The sequence below is a fragment of the Aegilops tauschii genome, chromosome 1 (assembly GCF_002575655.3).
Source record: "Aegilops tauschii subsp. strangulata cultivar AL8/78 chromosome 1, Aet v6.0, whole genome shotgun sequence".
NCBI lineage: Eukaryota > Viridiplantae > Streptophyta > Magnoliopsida > Poales > Poaceae > Aegilops > Aegilops tauschii.
In genome coordinates, this window is record NC_053035.3 from 48,802,315 (window position 1) to 48,822,543 (window position 20,229).

Below are 20,229 nucleotides of genomic sequence, written 5' to 3' on the forward strand. Positions count from 1 at the left end.
TGGGTTGTCGACCACACTAGGGCCTCTTCAAGCACATTTTCACGCGTCGCTCCCAGTCGGTCAAAAAAGCTAATCCGAGTGATGAGAGGACAAAAGTGATCCAGATGTGTGGGGGTCTTGGAATCCAAATGAGGGGTAAGAGCTCTTTCCCAGCCATAATCCTACCTGAGTCAGTCCGAGGGTGGCAGTCGACCTGGTTTTACTGCAAAGACCAGCCGACTCACGGTCAGTCGACTGGACTTCCCCCCTTTTCCATGGCTCGAGTAGAGAAGACCTCCGCCCTGAAAGTGACCCCGGGGGAGAAAGCAGAGGTGAAGGTGCTGGTCGAGCGAGTGGTCCAGCTCATCCGTGATGGCGTGACCGGCATGAATCTGTTGGAAGTCTTCCTCAGGCGACGCATTCAGCTGCTTCAAGCCTGTGACCATCCGATGTGGATGTATTCGGGCATTGACGATTCCACTCGGATCCATCCAGAAGAAGTCGACGAGGATACGGTGGAGAAGTGGTTGAGGGGTATCACTGGCAACAAAGATAACCCCAGGGGGGCCAGGAGAGTCCCTCCACTTGACAACTCGCACCAAACAGACAAGGTCCAACTCTGAATTGCCGAGTGTTATCTTGATTTATCATGTAACTGCTTGCAATAAACCGACTGACTTTTGTCTTTCTTGTTGTCTTCTAGGCTCTTACTGAGATGTATTCGATGCCCAATGGAGAGTAGGAGCAGGATCCAGAGGGGGAGGCGAGCGGAGGCGAGAGCGGCGAGTGGCATTCTGATGGTGAAGGGGATGAGGAGAGCTCCGACCCGAGTGATGAAGAAGAGGTCGACTCACCTCCCCGTAGGGAAAGGCAATCCAAGCACACCCACGATCCCGCAAGCGCTCGCGATAAGGCCACCGTTTAGACTGGGCAGTCGTCAAAGCGTCCTCGGACGTCTTCTCCGGCGCCGACTGAAAAGGCTCCGAAACAATCCAAGGTCGTACCGCAGAAGACCCGAAAGGCGCTTCCCAGAATCAAAATCCACATCCCTGTTGCCTCTTCGTAAGTGTCCTGTCTTCAGCTTTACCCGAAATTCTGCGTTGTCTATTTTTCCTTGGTTTGACCGAATGAATCTTGAAACTACTGCTACCTCTTGAGCACTGCGTTGGTTTTCCCTTGAAGAGGAAAGGGTGATGCAGCAAAGTAGACCTCCCCGGGTTTGTGATGGGTACTTGGTATGTTGACTTTTGCGTAGACCTCCCCGGCAACGGCGCCAGAAATGGCTCGTTGTCGGGAGTCAAATCTTGAATTGACTTCGCGTAAGCCTCCCCGGCAACGGCGCCAGAAACCCTTCTTGCTACCTCTTGAGGACTGCGTTGGTTTTCTCTTGAAGAGGAAAGGGTGATGCAGCAAAGTAGCATAAGTATTTCCCTCAGTTTTTGAGAATCAAGGTATCAATCCAGTAGGAGGCTACGCGCGAGTCCCTCGCTCCTACACAAACAAATAAATCCTTGCAACCAACGCGATAAGGGGTTGTCAATCCCTACACGGTCACTTACGAGAGTGAGATCTGATAGATATGATAAGATACTATTTTTTGGTATTATTGTGATAAAGATGCAAAGTAAAATAAAAGGCAACGGAAATAGCTAAGTGTTGAAAGATTAATATGATGGAAATAGACCCGGAGGCCATAGGTTTCACTAGTGGCTTCTCTCGAGAGCATAAGTATTTACGGTGGGTGAACAAATTACTGTTGAGCAATTGACAGAATTGAGCATAGTTATGAGAATATCTAGGCATGATCATGTATATAGGCATCACGTCCGAAACAAGTAGACCGACTCCTGCCCGCATCTACTACTATTACTCCACACATCGACCGCTATCCAGCATGCATCTAGAGTATTAAGTTCATAAGAACAGAGTAACGCTTTAAGCAAGATGACATGATGTAGAGGGATAAATTCATGCAATATGATAAAAAACCCCATCTTGTTATCCTCGATGGCAACAATACAATACGTGCCTTGCTGCCCCTACTGTCACTGGGAAAGGACACCGCAAGATTGAACCCAAAGCTAAGCACTTCTCCCATTGCAAGAAAGGTCAATCTAGTAGGCCAAACCAAACTGATAATTCGAAGAGACTTGCAAAGATAACCAATCATACATAAAAGAATTTAGAAGATTCAAATATTGTTCATAGATAAACTTGATCATAAACCCACAATTCATCGGCCTCAACAAACACACCGCAAAAGAAGATTACATCGAATAGATATCCACGAGAGAGGGGGAGAACATTGTATTGAGATCCAAAAAGAGAGAAGAAGCCATCTAGCTAATAACTATTGACCCGAAGGTCTGAGGTAAACTACTCACACTTCATCGGAGAGGCTATGGTGTTGATGTAGAAGCCCTCCGTGATCGATGCCCCCTCCGGCGGAGCTCCGGAACAGGCCCCAAGATGGGATCTCACGGGTACAGAAGGTTGCGGCGGTGGAATTAGGTTTTTGGCTCCGTATCTGATCGTTTGGGGGTACGTAGGTATATATAGGAGGAAGGAGTATGTCGATGGAGCAACGTGGGCCCCATGAGGGTGGAGGGCGCGCCTGGGGGGGGGGGGGGTAGGCGCGCCCCCCTACCATGTGGCTTCCTATTAGCTTTCTTGACGTAGGGTCCAAGTCCTCTGGATCATGTTCGTTCCGAAAATCACGTTCCCGAAGGTTTCATTCTGTTTGGACTCCGTTTGATATTCTTTTTCTGCGAAACTCTGAAATAGGCAAAAAAACAACAATTCTGGGCTGGGCCTCCGGTTAATAGGTTAGTCCCAAAAATAATATAAAAGTGAATAATAAAGCCCAATAATGTCCAAAACAAAAGATTATATAGCATGGTGCAATAAAAATTAGAGATACGTTGGAGACGTATCAAGCATCCCCAAAGCTTAATTCCTGCTCGTCCTCGAGTAGGTAAATGATAAAAACAGAATTTTTGATGTGGAATGCTACTTGGCATAATTTCAATGTAATTCTTCTTAATTGTGGTATGAATATTTAGATCCGAAAGATTCAATATAAAAGTTCATATTGACATAAAAGTAATAATACTTCAAGCATACTAACTAAGCAATTATGTCCTCTCAAAATAACATGACCAAAGAAAGTTCATCCCTACAAAATCATATAGTTTAGTAATGCTCCATTTTCGTCACACAAGAATGCTCTCATCATGCACAACCCGATGACAAGCCAGGCAATTGTTTCATACTTTAGTAATCTCAAACTTTTTCAACCTTCACGCAATACATGAGCGTGAACCATGGACATAGCACTATGGGTGGAATAGAATATGATGATGGGGTTATGTGGAGAAGGCAAAAAAGGAGAAATTCACATCAACGAGGCTAATCAATGAGCTATGGAGATGCCCATCGATTGATGTTAATGCGAGGAGTAGGGATTGCCATGCAACGGATGCACTAGAGCTATAAATATATGAAAGCTCAACAAAAGAAACTAAGTGGGTGTGCATCCAACTTGCTTGCTCACGAAGACCTAGGGCACTTGAGGAGGCCCATTGTTGGAATATACAAGCCAAGTTCTATAATGAAAAATTCCCACTAGTATATGAAAGTGACAAAACAAGAGACTCTCTATCATGAAGATTATGGTGCTACTTTGAAGCACAAGTGTGGTAAGAGGATAGTAACATTGTCCCTTTTCTCTTTTTCTGTCATTTTTTTGGGCCTTCTCTTTTTTATGGCCTTTCTCTCCTCTCTTTTTTATTCCTCACTTGGGACAATGCTCTAGAAAATGATGATCATCACACTTCTATTTATTTACAACTCAATGATTACAACTCGATACTAGAATAAAGTATGACTCTATATGAATGCCTCCGGCGGTGTACCGGGATATGCAATGAACCAAGAGTGACATGTATGAAAGAATTATGAATGGGGGCTTTGCCACAAATACTATGTCAACTACATGATCATGTAAAGCAATATGACAATGATGAACGTGTCATGATAAACGAAACGGTGGAAAGTTGCATGGCAATATATCTCGGAATGGCTATGGAAATGCCATAATAGGTAGGTATGGTGGCTGTTTTGAGGAAGATATAAGGAGGTTTATGTGTGATAGAGCATATCATATCACGGGGTTTGGATGCATTGGCGAAGTTTGCACCAACTCTCAATGTGAGAAAGGGCAATGCACGGTACCGAAGAGGCTAGCAATGATGGAAAGGTGAGAGTGCGTATAATCCATGGACTCAACATTAGTCATAAAGAACTCACATAGTTATTGCAAAAATCTACAAGTCATCAAAAACCAAGAACTACGCGCATGCTCCTAGGGGGATAGATTGGTAGGAAAAGACCATCGCTCGTCCCCGACCGCCACTCCTGAGGAAGACAATCAAAGAACACCTCATGTTTCAAATTTGTTACATAACGTTTACCATACGTGCATGCTACGGGACTTGAAAACTTCAACACAAGTATTTCTCAAATTCACAACTACTCAACTAGCACGACTTTAATATCACTACCTCCATGTCTCAAAACAATGATCAAGCATCAAACTTCTCTTATTATTCAAAACACTCATAAGAAAGTTTTTACTAATCTTGAATACCTAGCATATTAGGATTATTTAAGAAAATTACCATGCTATTTAAGACTCTCAAAATAATCTAAGTGAAGCATGAGAGATCAATAGTTTCTATAAAACAAATCCACCACCGTGCTCTAAAAGATATAAGTGAAGTACAAGAGCAAAAACTATATAACTCAAAAGATATAAGTGAAGCACATAGAGTATTCTAATAATTTCCGAATCATGTGTCTCTCTCTCAAAAGGTGTGTACAGGAAGGATGATTGTGGTAAACTAAAAAGCAAAGACTCAAATCATACAAGACGCTCCAAGCAAAACACATATCATGTGGTGAATAAAAATATAGCTCCAAGTAAAGTTACCGATAGAAGTAGACGAAAGAGGGGATGCCTTCCGGGGCATCCCCAAGCTTTGGCTTTTAGGTGTCCTTAGATTATCTTGGAGGTGCCATGGGCATCCCCAAGCTTAGGCTCGTGCCACTCCTTGTTCCATAATCCATCAAATCTTTCACCCAAAACTTGAAAACTTCACAACACAAAACTCAGCAGAAAATCTCGTGAGGTCCGTTAAAGAAAGAAAACAAAAGACGACTTCAAGGTACTGTAATGAACTCATTCTTTATTTATATTGGTGTTAAACCTACTGTATTCCAACTTCTCTATGGTTTATAAACTCTTTTACTAGCCATAGATTCATCAAAATAAGCAAACAACACACGAAAAGCAGAATCTGTCAAAAACAGAACAGTCTGTAGTAATCTGTAACTAACGCAAACTTCTGGAACTCCAAAAATATCAGCCAAAATAGGACGACCTAGACAATTTGTTTATTGATCAGCAGCAATTGGAATCAATATTTTATCACGTTCTGGTGATTTTTAACAATTATTTTCGTGAACAAAAAATTTCTGGAATTTTCTGCAAAATCAAATAACTATCATGCAAGAAGATCCTATAGGTTTAACATGGCACAAACAGTAATTAAAACATAAAAACACATCTAACTAGAGGCTAGAACAAATATTTATTTCTAAACAGAAACAAAAAGCAAAAAAAACTAAAAATAAAATTGGGTTGCCTCCCAACAAGCGCTATCGTTTAACGCCCCTAGCTAGGCATAATAGCAAGGATAGATCTAGGTAGTGCCATAGTAATAGGATAGATCATTAAAACTCATTTCGTATTCTCTATGTTCAGCAGCAAGTTTTCTTTGAGGCAAGCAAAAGTAATCAAAAGGGCTAAATTTAATGGGACAAAAGTCCCCAAGATCAATTTTAGGAGGTATAGGTTCCTCCTTCGGCCCTTCATATTGCACAACCAATTCATCATTATAAGCGTTCTTTTGCAAAAATTCACTATGGGTCGTACTTCCATATAGTACTATTATTTGGGCCAATGTTCCTCCTCGAGATCCTCGCCAGCTCTAGTATTCCTAGCCGTATTTTGCAGGAGCGGCCTGTTTTGCATGGTGTTGACCTGGTATGTCTCTTGTCATTAATTACTTCCAACCACTTCAGCCCTCTACGGTCTTGGTCGGGCATCATCAAGTTGGACCGTTTTACTGTCGCTCATCAGGTTTACATTCGGGGGCCCGTTGGAACACACACTGTGGACGAGTCGTGCCTGGGAAGACTCTGAGCTTGCTTTAATTTAGCCTCTCACATATCTACCTGTACTCGTCCCCTTCCCTATAAACGTAAACGTAATTAGTAGAGAACACTGTTAATGTAAACGGAAGGGAGAAAAAAAGGGAACCTGTATGGTTATCTGAGATGTGATGTAATCAATTACAGAGAGCTTTGTTTTCGTCGATTAACTGAAAGGATGGCCCCGCAAAAAAAACTGAAAGGGCGTCAGTGCTCTCACGTCCCACCCCGCTTCTCTACGATGAAGGCTCCAGGCTACAGCAGCCGTTGTGCCGGTGCCGATGGAGAGCTTGAGGTCAGTGCCAAGGTGCCATTCCAACTACGGCGTACCGGAGCTGCCGACCAACTCATCATCGTTGTTGTGATTGCAGGCTGGTTCAACCGACTTGGAGAGACATGCGAAGTGGTCTACTGCAGCGGGACGTGATGTCCACATTTGAAGCACCAACGAGGAATCATTGGTGCGCCACCATGCCCCGGTGGCTCTGCCTTGTCGATTTTGTTCGGCTGACAAAGAGGAGATCGGGGCGGTGGTGCTTTTGCTGGAGTTTGTTAAAGACTCACGGAGAAGAAATTGCGGGGAGAGATAACTGATAACGCGTGCCATTTTCCATTACACGCGATTTTGGGCAGAATCAATTTTCTTCTAGGGTGGGGTCTGTTACGGTGTAATTGTATTACGGCTCAACCAAAACAATCAATCTAGAGTTATCTATTACCGGTGTAAACAATAACATTACAAAATGACGAACCAAACATATCCTGCATCCTTTGGAGTGTGAAATCCCTAATCTAAAATCTTTGATCTGCATTTCTTGCTCCCTCTCCTTTTCCTGATCTAAGTTTCCCCCTATGTTTTATTTTTCAGTCTGGGCAATGCCCTTTTTTGAATGGCATGACACATACCTTGTTGTGCCGGAGTTCGTTCGATTTTGATCTCTACCTGCTCCACCATCCCCTGTTTCATCTGGACTTGTGCGACACGCCTCACGCCAGGACGTCGTCAACGCTCCTTCGCCATGATGTATCATGCAATTGTGCGTCAATCAACCGCCAGCGGGAGCCAACCGGAACGGTGATTTCTCAAGGGTCGCCATGCTGCTCATAGCCACGAACGTGATGGTCTATGTTATGATGCTTGGCATCCGTGTGCTTATCCTACCCGGCCACGGTGTCCTCTCCATTGGGTTTTCACCCACACGGACCCTGCAACCAAATCCCAAACAACAATGCAGAGAATCCAAATTGCATTATATAATTTCGTCACTATCAGCATTATTTAGATTTTATTCTGTCTTCGGGAAACTATCATGAGCCGGCCATGCTAAATAGTTTTCTTCTGATTCTACTCGCATACCACTACACCCCTCACTCGTGTGGCTGCTGTTTTGAACCACGGTTTAGAATCAATCCTACGAAACCGCCTAACATCTATTGCCGATTTCGGGTTGTTCTCTTTGTTGTCTCTATTGCAAGACTTTCAGGTGTCGTCAGGACCAGATGAGCGCTACCTAAACGGTGGCCTATGTTCAGCTGACCATGGGGGACAATGATGATGACGCGCATGCCGTTTCCATCTGGTCTTCATGCGCTCCAATTTTATTAATAAAAACGCATGCTGGCAACATCATTCGTGCTTCTTAACCTCTCATTCAGATTGTATTTAGTCTTTTTGGTTTTTCAATTTCTTCTCTAGCCTGGATGATGTCAACACTGCTATTAACCTCAAATTGGCGCTGACACTATCAAATCTTAGAATTTTATGGGCCTCTATTTTTAAACTTCAATTGTCACATTTCAATACAAAAATCCACACGGCTCCCGCATGCAGCCAGCAGTAGTGATTCTAGTCAGAAAATGTTTTTCCGCAACCCTGGATTTAAAAAATACTCTGACAAGCACACCCAAAAGAAGACATTTTTTAGCTAAATGGAATCAGACGCATGCAAGTTCAGAGCCACAAAATTAATAAGCGGCGGCGAGTCTGTTGGATTAGCTGGTAACATACCTTCTATTCCATCCTGGCGTCTTCGGATCATGCTTCATCGCGGACTCGCTGTCGCTGGGCTCTGCAGGCCGGCTATCCCTGGCCCCCCTCGCCCCCGTCGCTGCCGCAACTGTCGTGAGCAGCCACCCATCCATCCATCGACCACACTTCCATCATCATGAACGGAGGCTTGCGGCGACCAAGACGACCGGAATATTGGCAAGCTGGGCGAAGATTCAAAATCACACAAGGGGAAAGACGTAACTGCAGACCGGACCTAGGTCTCCATCCGCCTCCGCCTGGGATCCACCTAACCTTTTCTTCCCTTCCCTAACTCCTCCCTCATCGAAAATCACACAAGGGGAAAGACGTAACTGCAGACTGGACCTAGGTCTCCATCCGCCTCCACCTAGGACCCACCTAACCTTTTCTTCCCTTCCCTAACTCCTCCCTCATCGTATATGTCGAAAACAATCTGGACCATGGTTCATCTACGTCAGCACTAACGAGAACCGCCGGTCCTAGTTCTTCCACCGCGTTTGCCAGTAGCAGGGCCAGTCCATGTCGGACGTACGAAGCCGTCTACGTTCGACAACCCGTTGTACATCCACTCGGGGGTATACGTGATTTCCCATGGCTCGAACTTTTCCGCATTGAATGAAGTCCACCTACCGATCAGCCATTCTGGACGTGTTAGATAATAAGAGTATATGATAGTATGAGCCATATCGCCGCTCTCGTTCTTTTGGCACAACTTTGTGAGCCTATACTCGAGAGAATATCCTAGCTCATTATTTCGAATAGCCAAATCATCATTAAGTTCAGAAATTCTATCAACTAGAACATTGGTAGGGACCTTTTTTTCTAAGGTTTTCATTGAAAGCAACATAGTCTAGAGATTGAAAACGCATTATTTCTTCTTGATCAAAGAGGATAGCCTCTATGGGAGGACGGCCAGCGTCCACCCTATAATGCGCGAAGATTTCCTTGGCCTCTTTTATTATAAATCTGAACTCATGAGCCAAAAAGATAGTAGCGGCACGCTTAACAGAAGAATGCTCTATATTAGAAAATTCTAGGAAAATCCTTTGTATGCAAGGGTGCACGTGCATAAATTGCCTTTCAAGTTCAACTATAAGCATGGCAATAGCGTCCGCAAGACTACTAGTTCTATGAAGAATGGAACTGCCCATAGAAGGCAAAGCACCGGCACAAGTAAACAAATCTTGAATAACACCTTTTCCAATAATATTACCACTACCAATTCGAATTTTTTTTGTATGCAAGGTAGGGGGTTCTTCAGCTGGAGCATCAGAATTTTCCATGATATTATTATTGTCCATATCGACAATAATTTCCCCAATTTCAGACATAACGGCAGAAAGAGCGAGGGGCAAAAAGGAAAGAAGAAGGCGAACGGAAAAGAGAGGGTGAATAAAACAGCAAAGGTGAAGTGGGGGAGAGGAAAACGAAAGGCAAATGGCGATGTAATGCGGGAGATAAGGGTTTGTGATGGGTACTTGGTATGTTGACTTTTGCGTAGACCTCCCCGGCAATGGCGCCGGAAATGGCTCGTTGTCGGGAGTCAAATCTTGAATTGACTTCGCGTAAGCCTCCCCGGCAACGGCGCCAGAAACCCTTCTTGCTACCTCTTGAGCACTGCGTTGGTTTTCTCTTGAAGAGGAAAGGGTGATGCAGCAAAGTAGCATAAGTATTTCCCTCAGTTTTTGAGAATCAAGGTATCAATCCAGTAGGAGGCTACGCGCGAGTCCCTCGCACCTACACAAACAAATAAATCCTTGCAACCAACGCGATAAGGGGTTGTCAATCCCTACACGGTCACTTACGAGAGTGAGATCTGATAGATATGATAAGATAATATTTTTTGGTACTATTGTGATAAAGATGCAAAGTAAAATAAAAGGCAACGGAAATAGCTAAGTGTTGAAAGATTAATATGATGGAAAATAGACCCGGAGGCCATAGGTTTCACTAGTGGCTTCTCTCGAGAGCATAAGTATTTACGGTGGGTGAACAAATTACTGTTGAGCAATTGACAGAACTGAGCATAGTTATGAGAATATCTAGGCATGATCATGTATATAGGCATCACGTCCGAAACAAGTAGACCGACTCCTGCCCGCATCTACTACTATTACTCCACACATCGACCGCTATCCAGCATGCATCTAGAGTATTAAGTTCATAAGAACAGAGTAACGCTTTAAGCAAGATGACATGATGTAGAGGGATAAATTCATGCAATATGATAAAAAACCCATCTTGTTATCCTCGATGGCAACAATACAATACGTGCCTTGCTGCCCCTACTGTCACTGGGAAAGGACACCGCAAGATTGAACCCAAAGCTAAGCACTTCTCCCATTGCAAGAAAGATCAATCTAGTAGGCCAAACCAAACTGATAATTCGAAGAGACTTGCAAAGATAACCAATCATACATAAAAGAATTGAGAAGATTCAAATATTGTTCATAGATAAACTTGATCATAAACCCACAATTCATCGGCCTCAACAAACACACCGCAAAAGAAGATTACATCGAATAGATATCCACGAGAGAGGGGGAGAACATTGTATTGAGATCCAAAAAGAGAGAAGAAGCCATCTAGCTAATAACTATTGACCCAAAGGTCTGAGGTAAACTACTCACACTTCATCGAAGAGGCTATGGTGTTGATGTAGAAGCCCTCCGTGATCGATGCCCCCTCCGGCGGAGCTCCGGAACAGGCCCCAAGATGGGATCTCACGGGTACAGAAGGTTGCGGCGGTGGAATTAGGTTTTTGGCTCCGTATCTGATCGTTTGGGGGTACGTAGGTATATATAGGAGGAAGGAGTACGTCGGTGGAGCAATGTGGGGCCCACGAGGGTGGAGGGCGCGCCTGGGGGGGGGGGGGGGGGGTAGGCGCGCCCCCTACCTCGTGGCTTCCTGGTAGCTTTCTTGACGTAGGGTCCAAGTCCTCTGGATCATGTTCGTTCCGAAAATCACGTTCCCGAAGGTTTCATTCCGTTTGGACTCCGTTTGATATTTTTTTTCTGCGAAACTCTGAAATAGGCAAAAAACAGCAATTCTGGGCTGGGCCTCCGGTTAATAGGTTAGTCCCAAAAATAATATAAAAGTGAATAATAAAGCCCAATAATGTACAAAACAAAAGATAATATAGCATGGAGCAATAAAAAATTATAGATACGTTGGAGACGTATCAACTAGTAGTGCCGCTACCTCTGGGACCTCTGCTTACAAAAACGAGGATGAGGACATGGAAGACGCGGTCACCTCCAACCCAGGAATAACCTTCGTGATTTTCTCTTTGCTTTGTCGACTGAACTGCGATATAAGCAATCGAGGATGAACTTTTGGTGACTGATCTTTTTACAGCTCCTCTCAACGTCATTGAGCTCCCCGACGACGACGAGGACGAGCCACAGAGGCCCTTGGGGAGAAGAAACAGGAAAATGTCCGCTGGCAAGACGCCTCAGTCGACGCCGGTGGCGAAACCGGTAATTTAGGATGCCGGCGATGCCAATCGGACTTCCGTCTCCTTCGCCATACCACTGTCGAGTGCTCAGCCTTCAGCGTCAGCCGTGCAGACTCCCGTTGATCCACCTTCACTTTTTGCTGCACATCACGTCCCAGAGGACCAGGTGGGTGCTGCAAAAGAGGCTATACGCCAGGCGGGCATCATGAGGGAGAAGATGAAGATGGTGCGGGAGGCCAGCCAAGCTGCCTATGACGCCAGCTCCGCTCTCCAGAGCAACGTCCAGGTTAGCAGGTTGCCGACTGACTCTTTTAGCTTGTTCCGTTAGGATATGCTACCTGGAAACTCTTTTGAAGGAATCTTTTCATCTGTCTGCGCTTCGCATCTGTACACCCACTGGGTGTTTTGATTTGCCATTGAGCAAACTTGTATCTTGAGTTGACTAGGTTGTGTCAATTGAATCTTTGAACTAGTGGGGGCACGCTGAGTGCGCCCACTGGGTGTAGTCCCCGAGACCATAGTTGACTGCGGGTAGTCAACTGTGGTCTGTGAAGCTAAATTTTCCACTCGGTCTGGACGGACCATGTCGAGTGGAATCCGAACCAGTGGGGGCACGCTAAGTGCACCCACTGGGTGTAGTCCCCGAGACCGTGGTCGACTGCGAGCAGTTGACTATGGTCTTAGATCCTCTTTTCTTACACTCGGCCTGGGCAGACCATGTCGAGTGAAAACCGGACCAGTGGGGGCACGCTAAGTGCACCCACTGGGTGTACTCCCCGAGACCGTGGTTGACTGCGGGCAGTAGACTACGGTCTGAAAACAACTTGAATTTATCGAACTATTGTTCTGAAGTAACTAATCTTTCCATCTATCGATTGACTGTCCTTGATTATAGAAATCTTGCGAACTCGGAGTTCGTTTTGCTGAATTGGAGAAAAAACAGATTCAGCTCAACCTCGATCTGGAACTGGCCAAGACCAATCTGCAGAAGGCCAAGGATGAAGCTGCTGGTAAGAGAAAGCTTGCCGACTGATTTGTCTCTGTACCAGATTCTATTTTGCTTTTTCTGAATCGAGCGTTGTTTCTTTCAGAGAAAATGAATCAAGCTTTGGCGAAAAAGGACCAAGATCTTGCGGCCGCACAGAAAGCAGCTGACGAGAAAACTGCACTTGCCGAACAGAAGCTAGCTTCAGTCGGCAAACTGGAGGAAGAAAACGCCAAGCTGAAAACTGCCCTTGATGAAGCCAATAAGTAAGCGACTCGCGTGAAGAAGGACAAGAACAACCTGAACGAGAAGATGGAAGGCATTGCTCACAAGAAGGATGATCTGGAGAATTATCTGGGAGGTCTTGCCAAGAAGCTGTTCGTCATGCTTGAAGGTATTTTCTTTGAACTGACTGACTTGTCATTGTCGACTCGATATACAACCGCTGACTCATCTTTGAATTGTACGTGCAGAATTTTGCCGGAACTTCGAGGAAGAGACTGGGCGAGTTGAGACAAGCTTGGACCCCATCCATTCTCAAGTGAAAGACGAGGCTGCCATGAATGTACTCCGATTGGAATCTCGTGTTGCTGGTGTTGTTGATTATCTTGCTCGACTGAAGGTCACAATGTTGCGGATCGACACAGCACTCTGGCCAGGGGCAACGCTCCAGAATGACCTCGAGTCTCTGATGACTTGACTTAATGAGATTCCCGGTCGAGTGCAAGAATGGAAGAAGTCTTCTGCCCGGTGCGGCGCTGATGTGGCTTTGTCTTTGGTTCGTATCCACTGCAAGGAAGCGCGAGAAGAGAAGCTGGCAGCGATCAAGGTCGCCAACACCAAGAAGCATGACTTCCAATCTTTCATGGAGACCTTCATTGCTGCTGCCACTCGGATTGCCGACGGAATCGATCTGGACGAATTCGTCGAGCCTGCCAGCCCTCCTCCTACGGAGTGAACAAACTTTTATGCCCCACCTTAAATTTGCCTCGGAATTCCGAGTGATTTTGTAACCGTTAAACTCCTTCGGGCTTGACACCTGAGTACTTTAATCTGCGGTCGGAACCTTAGGATTTATCTGAATTTGGTTTATCTCCGAATATGCTTGTGCTTGCCTTCGAGTGGAATTTGTTCTTCACTCAGAATATTTTTTGTACTTGAGATGCAGCTCTGGGAAAGAGGTTCCAGTCGACCCGCACCTCGTCGTCCTTGCGGATGAGGATGGAGCGCATGTTATACTTGTGGCGCAGCTCTGAGGAGAAGGTTGCAGTCGACCTGCACCTTGTCGTTCTTCCGGATAAGGATGGAGCGCACATTGTATTTGTGGCGCAGCTCCGAGGAGAAGGTTGCAGTCGACCTGCACCTCGTCGTCCTTGCGGATAAGGATGGAGCGCACATTGTATTTGTGGCGCAGCTCCGAAGAGAAAGTTGCAGTCGACCTGCACCTCGTCGTCCTTGCGGATGAGGATGGAGCGTACGTTATACTTGTGGCGTAGCTCCGAGGAGAAGGTTGCAGTCGACCCGCACCTCGTCGTCCTTGCGGATAAGGATGGAGCGCACATTGTAATTGTGGCGCAGCTCCGAAGAGAAAGTTGCAGTCAACCTGCACCTCATCGTCCTTGCGGATGAGTATGGAGCGTACGTTATACTTGTGGGGTAGCTCCGAGGAGAAGGTTGCGGCCGCCCTGCACCTCATCGTCCTTGCGGATAGGGATGTGTTTCAAACTTAGGCGAGTACCAGACTGCAGCTAAGCCCCCGAGTGGGAGGGTTTCTCACCACTCGGTGGGATTTCTCAAACTTAGGCGAGTACTAGACTGCAGCTAAGCCTCCGAGTGAGAGGGTTGCTCACCACTCAGTGGGATTTTTCAAACTTAGGCGAGTACTGGACTGCAGCTAAGCCCCCGAGTGGGAGGGTTGCTCACCACTCGGTAGGGATTTTCAAACTTAGGTGAGTACTGGACTGCAGCTAAGCCCCCGAGTGGGAGGGTTGCTCACCACTCGGTAGGATTTTTCAAACTTAGGCGAGTACTGGAATGCAGCTAAGCCCCCGAGTGGGAGGCTTGCTCACCACTCGGTAGGATTTTTCAAACTTAGGCGAGTACTGGATTGCAGCTAAGCCCCCGAGTGGGAGGGTTGCTCACCACTCGGTAGGATTTTTCAAACTTAGGCGAGTACTGGACTGCAGCTAAGCCCCCGAGTGGGAGGCTTGCTCACCACTCGGTAGGATTTTTCAAACTTAGGTGAGTACTGGACTGCAGCTAAGCCCCCGAGTGGGAGGCTTGCTCACCACTCGGTAGGATTTTTCAAACTTAGGCAAGTACTGGACTGCAGCTAAGCCCCCGAGTGGGAGGCTTGGTCACCACTCGGTAGGATTTTTCAAACTTAGGCGAGTGCTGGACTGCAGCTAAGCCCCCGAGTGAGAGGGTTGCTCACCACTCGGTGGGATTTTTCACAACTTAGGCGAGTACTGGACTGCAGCTAAGCCCCCGAGTGAGAGGCTTGCTCACCACTCGGTAGGATTTTTCAAACTTAGGCGAGTGCTGGACCGCAGCTAAGCCCCCGAGTGAGAGGGTTGCTCACCACTCTGTGGGATTTTTCAGAACATAGGCGAGTACTGTACTGCAGCTAAGCCCCCGAGTGAGAGGCTTGCTCACCACTCGGTAGGATTTTTCAAACTAAGGCGAGTGCTGGACTGCAGCTAAGCCCCCGAGTGAGAGGGTTGCTCACCACTCGGTGGGATTTTTCAAACTTAGGTGAGTACTGGACTGCAGCTAAGCCCTCGAGTGAGAGGCTTGCTCACCACTCGGTAGAATTTTTTTAAAGTTAGGCGAAACAGATTCGCAGCTAAGCCCCCGAGTGAGAGGCTTGCTCACCACTCGGTAGGATTTTTTTTAAACCTAGGCGAAACGGATTCGTAGCTAAGCCCCCGAGTGAGAGGCTTGCTCACCACTCGGTTGGATTTTTTAAACTTAGGCAAAACGGATTCGCGGCTAAGGCACCCACTGGGGGTTTTGAAACATATAACAAAGGAACAACAAACATTTAGGAGACTGTAAAACTGTGTCTTTGATAATCAAACCAGAAGGTATTTCTTATTACATCTGAATGCTTAAGTATAAAAGGGGCGGAGCAACTCCGCATTCCAAGCGCGTGGCTCGTCTTTCTTGTGCTCGACGTTGTAAAGGTGGTTTGCTCCATTGTGGAGCACTCTTGTGACGATGAAGGGGCCTTCCCAAGCAGGAGCAAGCTTGTGTGGTTTCTGCCGATCCACTCGAAGAACCAAGTCTCCCTCTTGAAATGCTCGACCCGTCATGTTTCTGGCGTGGAATCGACGCAGGTCTTGCTGATAGATGGTCGACCAGATCAGGGCCATTTCTCTTTCCTCTTCCAGGAGATCAACTGCATCTTGCCGTGCCTGTTCTGCTTCATCTTCTGAGAAAAGCTCAACTCGGGGTGCATTGTGAAGCAAGTCACTTGGGAGAACAGCTTCAGCTCCATAGACCAAGAAGAATGGAGTTCGGCCAGTCGACCGATTGGGAGTTGTCCTCAATCCCCAAAGCACTGATGGAAGTTCATCGACCCAGACGCCTGCTGCGTGCTTGAGATCACGCATCAGTCGGGGTTTCAGTCCTTTGAGAATCAATCCGTTTGCTCTTTCAGCTTGTCCATTCGACTCGGGGTGGGCAACTGAAGCATAGTCGACTCGAGTGCCTTGATAAGCACAGAAGGCTCTGAACTCATCAGAATCGAAGTTCGACCCATTGTCGGTGATGATGCTGTGCGGAACACCATATCTGAATGTTAACTCTCTGATGAAGCTGACAGCAGTATTGGCTTCAAGACTTTTGATAGGCTTGGCTTCGATCCATTTGGTGAACTTGTCAACTGCCACGAGCACACGAGTGAAGCCGCTCCTACCAGTCTTGAGAGGCCCAACCATATCCAATCCCCAAATAGCAAAGGGCCATACGAGTGGAATGATCTTCAGGGCTGATGCAGGCTTGTGAGACATGTTGGAGTAAAACTGGCAACCTTCACATTTGTTGACTATTTCTTTTGCCATCTCATTTGCTCGCGGCCAATAAAATCCCGCTCGGTATGCTTTGGCCACAATGGTCCGAGAAGACGCATGGTGACCACAGGTCCCCGAGTGGATGTCATTGAGGATCACTCGACCTTCTTCTGGTGTTATGCATTTCTGGCAGACTCCAGTCACACTTTCTCTGAACAACTGTCCTCTTATCACAGTAAAGGCTTTGGATCGATGGACGATCTGTTGAGCCTCTTCTTTGTCCTCTGGGAGTTCTTTCCTAAGGATGTATGAAATGTACGGCACTGTCCAGTCGGGAGTGATGACCAAAACCTCCATGATCAAGTCGACCACGGCTGGGACTTCGACTTCAGTCGGATCAGTGGCGCTTTTTGGTTGTGGGGGCTCTTCAGTGAAAGGTTCTTCTTGAACTGAAGGTGTATGAATATGTTCCCAGAACACATTGCTGGGAATGGCCTCCCTCTTAGAACCTATCTTTGCCAGATCATCGACTGCTTGATTTTTCAGTCGGGGTATGTGATGGAGCTCTAACCCCTCGAACTTCTTCTCTAACTTTCTCACTGCATTACAGTAGCCAGTCATAGCTGGGTTTCTGACATCCCACTCCTTCATCACTTGATTAACCACTAAATCTGAGTCGCCGTAGACCATGAGGCGACGGACGCCGAGTGAAATGGCCATACGCAACCCTTACAGAAGTGCTTCATATTCAGTTTTGTTGTTGGAGCAGTCAAAATGAATCTGGAGAACATAGCTGAGTTTGTCGCCTCGGGGGGATACCAATACCACCCCAGCACCAGAACAATTCAGCATCTTGGATCCATCGAAGAACATGGTCCAATGCTCCGAGTGAATCTGAGTCGGCAGTTGCTGTTCAATCCACTCGGCGAGGAAATCTACTATTGCTTGGGACTTGATAGCTTTCTTTGCTTCAAACTTGATATCCAAGGGAAGGAGTTCAATCGCCCACTTTTCCACTCGACCAGTTGCATCTCTGTTGTTCAGGATCTCTGACAATGGTGCATCGCTGACGACTGTAATGGAGTGATCAGAGAAGTAATGTGCAACCTTCTTCGTGGTCATGTAAATCCCATAAACAAGCTTGTGATAATGTGGATATCTTTGCTTGGATGGAGTCAGAACTTCAGAAACATAGTGTACTGGGCGCTGAACTTTATAGGCTTTTCCTTCTTCTTCCCGCTCGACCGTGAGCACCGTACTGACAACTTGTCCTGTGGCTGCAATATAAAGCAGTAAAGGCTCTTTGCTGATTGGGGCAGCAAGCACCGGCTGGGTGGAAAGCAGGGCTTTGAGTTCTGCAAATGTTGCGTCAGCTTCATCTGTCCACTCGAACTTGTCAGATTTCTTCATCAGTCAGTAAAGTGGCAGGGCCTTTTCACCGAGATGAGATATGAATTGACTCAAGGCGGCCAAACAACCAGTAAGCTTCTGGACATCATGTACACGTACAGGACGCTTCATCCGGAGTATGGCACCAACTTTCTCTGGGTTTGCGTCGATCCCTCGTTCGGAAACAAGGAAATCGAGCAACTTTCTGCCAGGAACTCCGAATGTACACTTTGATGGATTAAGCTTGATATCATACCTTCTGAGGTTGGCAAAAGTTTCAGCAAGGTCAGCCAGCAGGTCGGAACCCTTTTGTGACTTGACCACAGTGTCATCCATGTATGCTTCCACATTCCGACTGATTTGAGCGAGCAAACACTTCTGAATCATCCTCATGAATGTGGCTCTAGCGTTCTTCAGGCCGAATGGCATGGTGACATAACAGAAACATCCGAATGGAGCGATGAAAGCCGTTTTTGTCTCATCGGGTCCATACAGTCGGATCTGATGATACCCGGAATAGGCGTCCAGAAAAGACAATCGCTCACACCCCGCAGTCGAGTCGACAATTTGATCGATGCGGGGGAGAGGAAAATGATCTTTCAGGCAGGCCCGATTGATATGCTTGAAGTCAATGCACATGCGCAGTGAATCGTCCTTCTTAGGGACCATGACAACATTGGCAAGCAACTCGAAGTGGTAAATCTCTCAGATGAACTCAGCTGCCAGGAGCCGAGCCACTTCCTCACCAATTGCTTTCCTCTTTTGCACGGCGGACCATTGAAGATGTTCCTTGACTGGTTTTACCTTCGGGTCGACTCGCAAATGATGCTCAACCAGTCCCCTGGGTACACCCGGCATGTTAGAAGGTTTCCATGCAAAGATGTCCCAGTTCTTACGGAGGAACTGGATGAGCGCTTCTTCCTATTTACTGTCGAGTGATGTTGAGATATGAGTAGGAGCAGCATTAGGGTCCGTCGGGTGAATATGAATCGGCTTGGGTTCACCGGACGACTGAAATGCAGAATCGGTGGCGGGCTTCTTGGAGTGCAACAAATCACTCGGATCTGCGTTCTTCCGGTATTCTTGCATTTCGACTGCTGCCATTCGCGCATCGGGGATTTTTGAACCCTTCTGGAAGCACTCTTCTGCCTTCTGCCGATTGCCAGTGATAGTGATCACTCCTCTAGGACCAGACATTTTCAACTTGAGGTACACGTAACATGGTCGAGCCATGAAACGTGCATAGGCAGGCCTACCCAGAATGGCATGACAAGCACTCTGGAAATCCACTACTTCAAATGTCAACTTTTCTTTGCGGTAATTCTTGGAATCGCCGAAAACCACATCAATGGCGATCTGGCCGAGTGATTCAGCCTTCTTGCCAGGTATGACGCCATGGAAACTCATATTGCTTTCACTGAGCTTGGACATCGGAATGCCCATTCCCTTCAAGGTCTCCGCATACAGGATATTTAGCGCTACAAAAAAAAGACACATCCGTGACATTTTGGGCCGAACGAATTTTTTTTCTGTCATACATATGACACTTCTATGAGGATAATTGTGACAAAACCCGGTATCATCATAGATGTGGTGGGCTCCTACTTCTATGACAAAAAATCATGACAGAAAATGGGCTTTTCGTCCTGGGCGGGCTGGAGACGCAGCTGCATGACATTCTTTGGGCCGTCCATGACGGAAAAAACCGTGGTAGAAGCGAGGGGGAGGAAAATTTCAGGGAGTTCCCGGTTACGGTGGGAGGTCGGGGGCCGAGCGATGCGTGTTTCTCTCGTACACGTACGCGCGTGTGTGCGAGGCGTTGGCTCTAACTGAACCCAAGCGAGGCGTTGGGCTCTAACTGAACCCGACCGATTGCACTGCAGGTTACGCGTTACTGAACCCGAGCGATCGATCGATGGCTGTTAACTGAATCCGATCGAGCGATTCCTTCGCTACTGCTGCTAACTGAAGCCGATCGATTGGATGAATAGTGAGCGTTGCGGGGGGGTGGGGGTGGGGTTGGATGAACAGTGAGCGGTGGCGTTGCCTCTGGATGAACAGGACCCTGTGGTGTGGAGGGCTGGATGAACAGTAGACGGTGGAG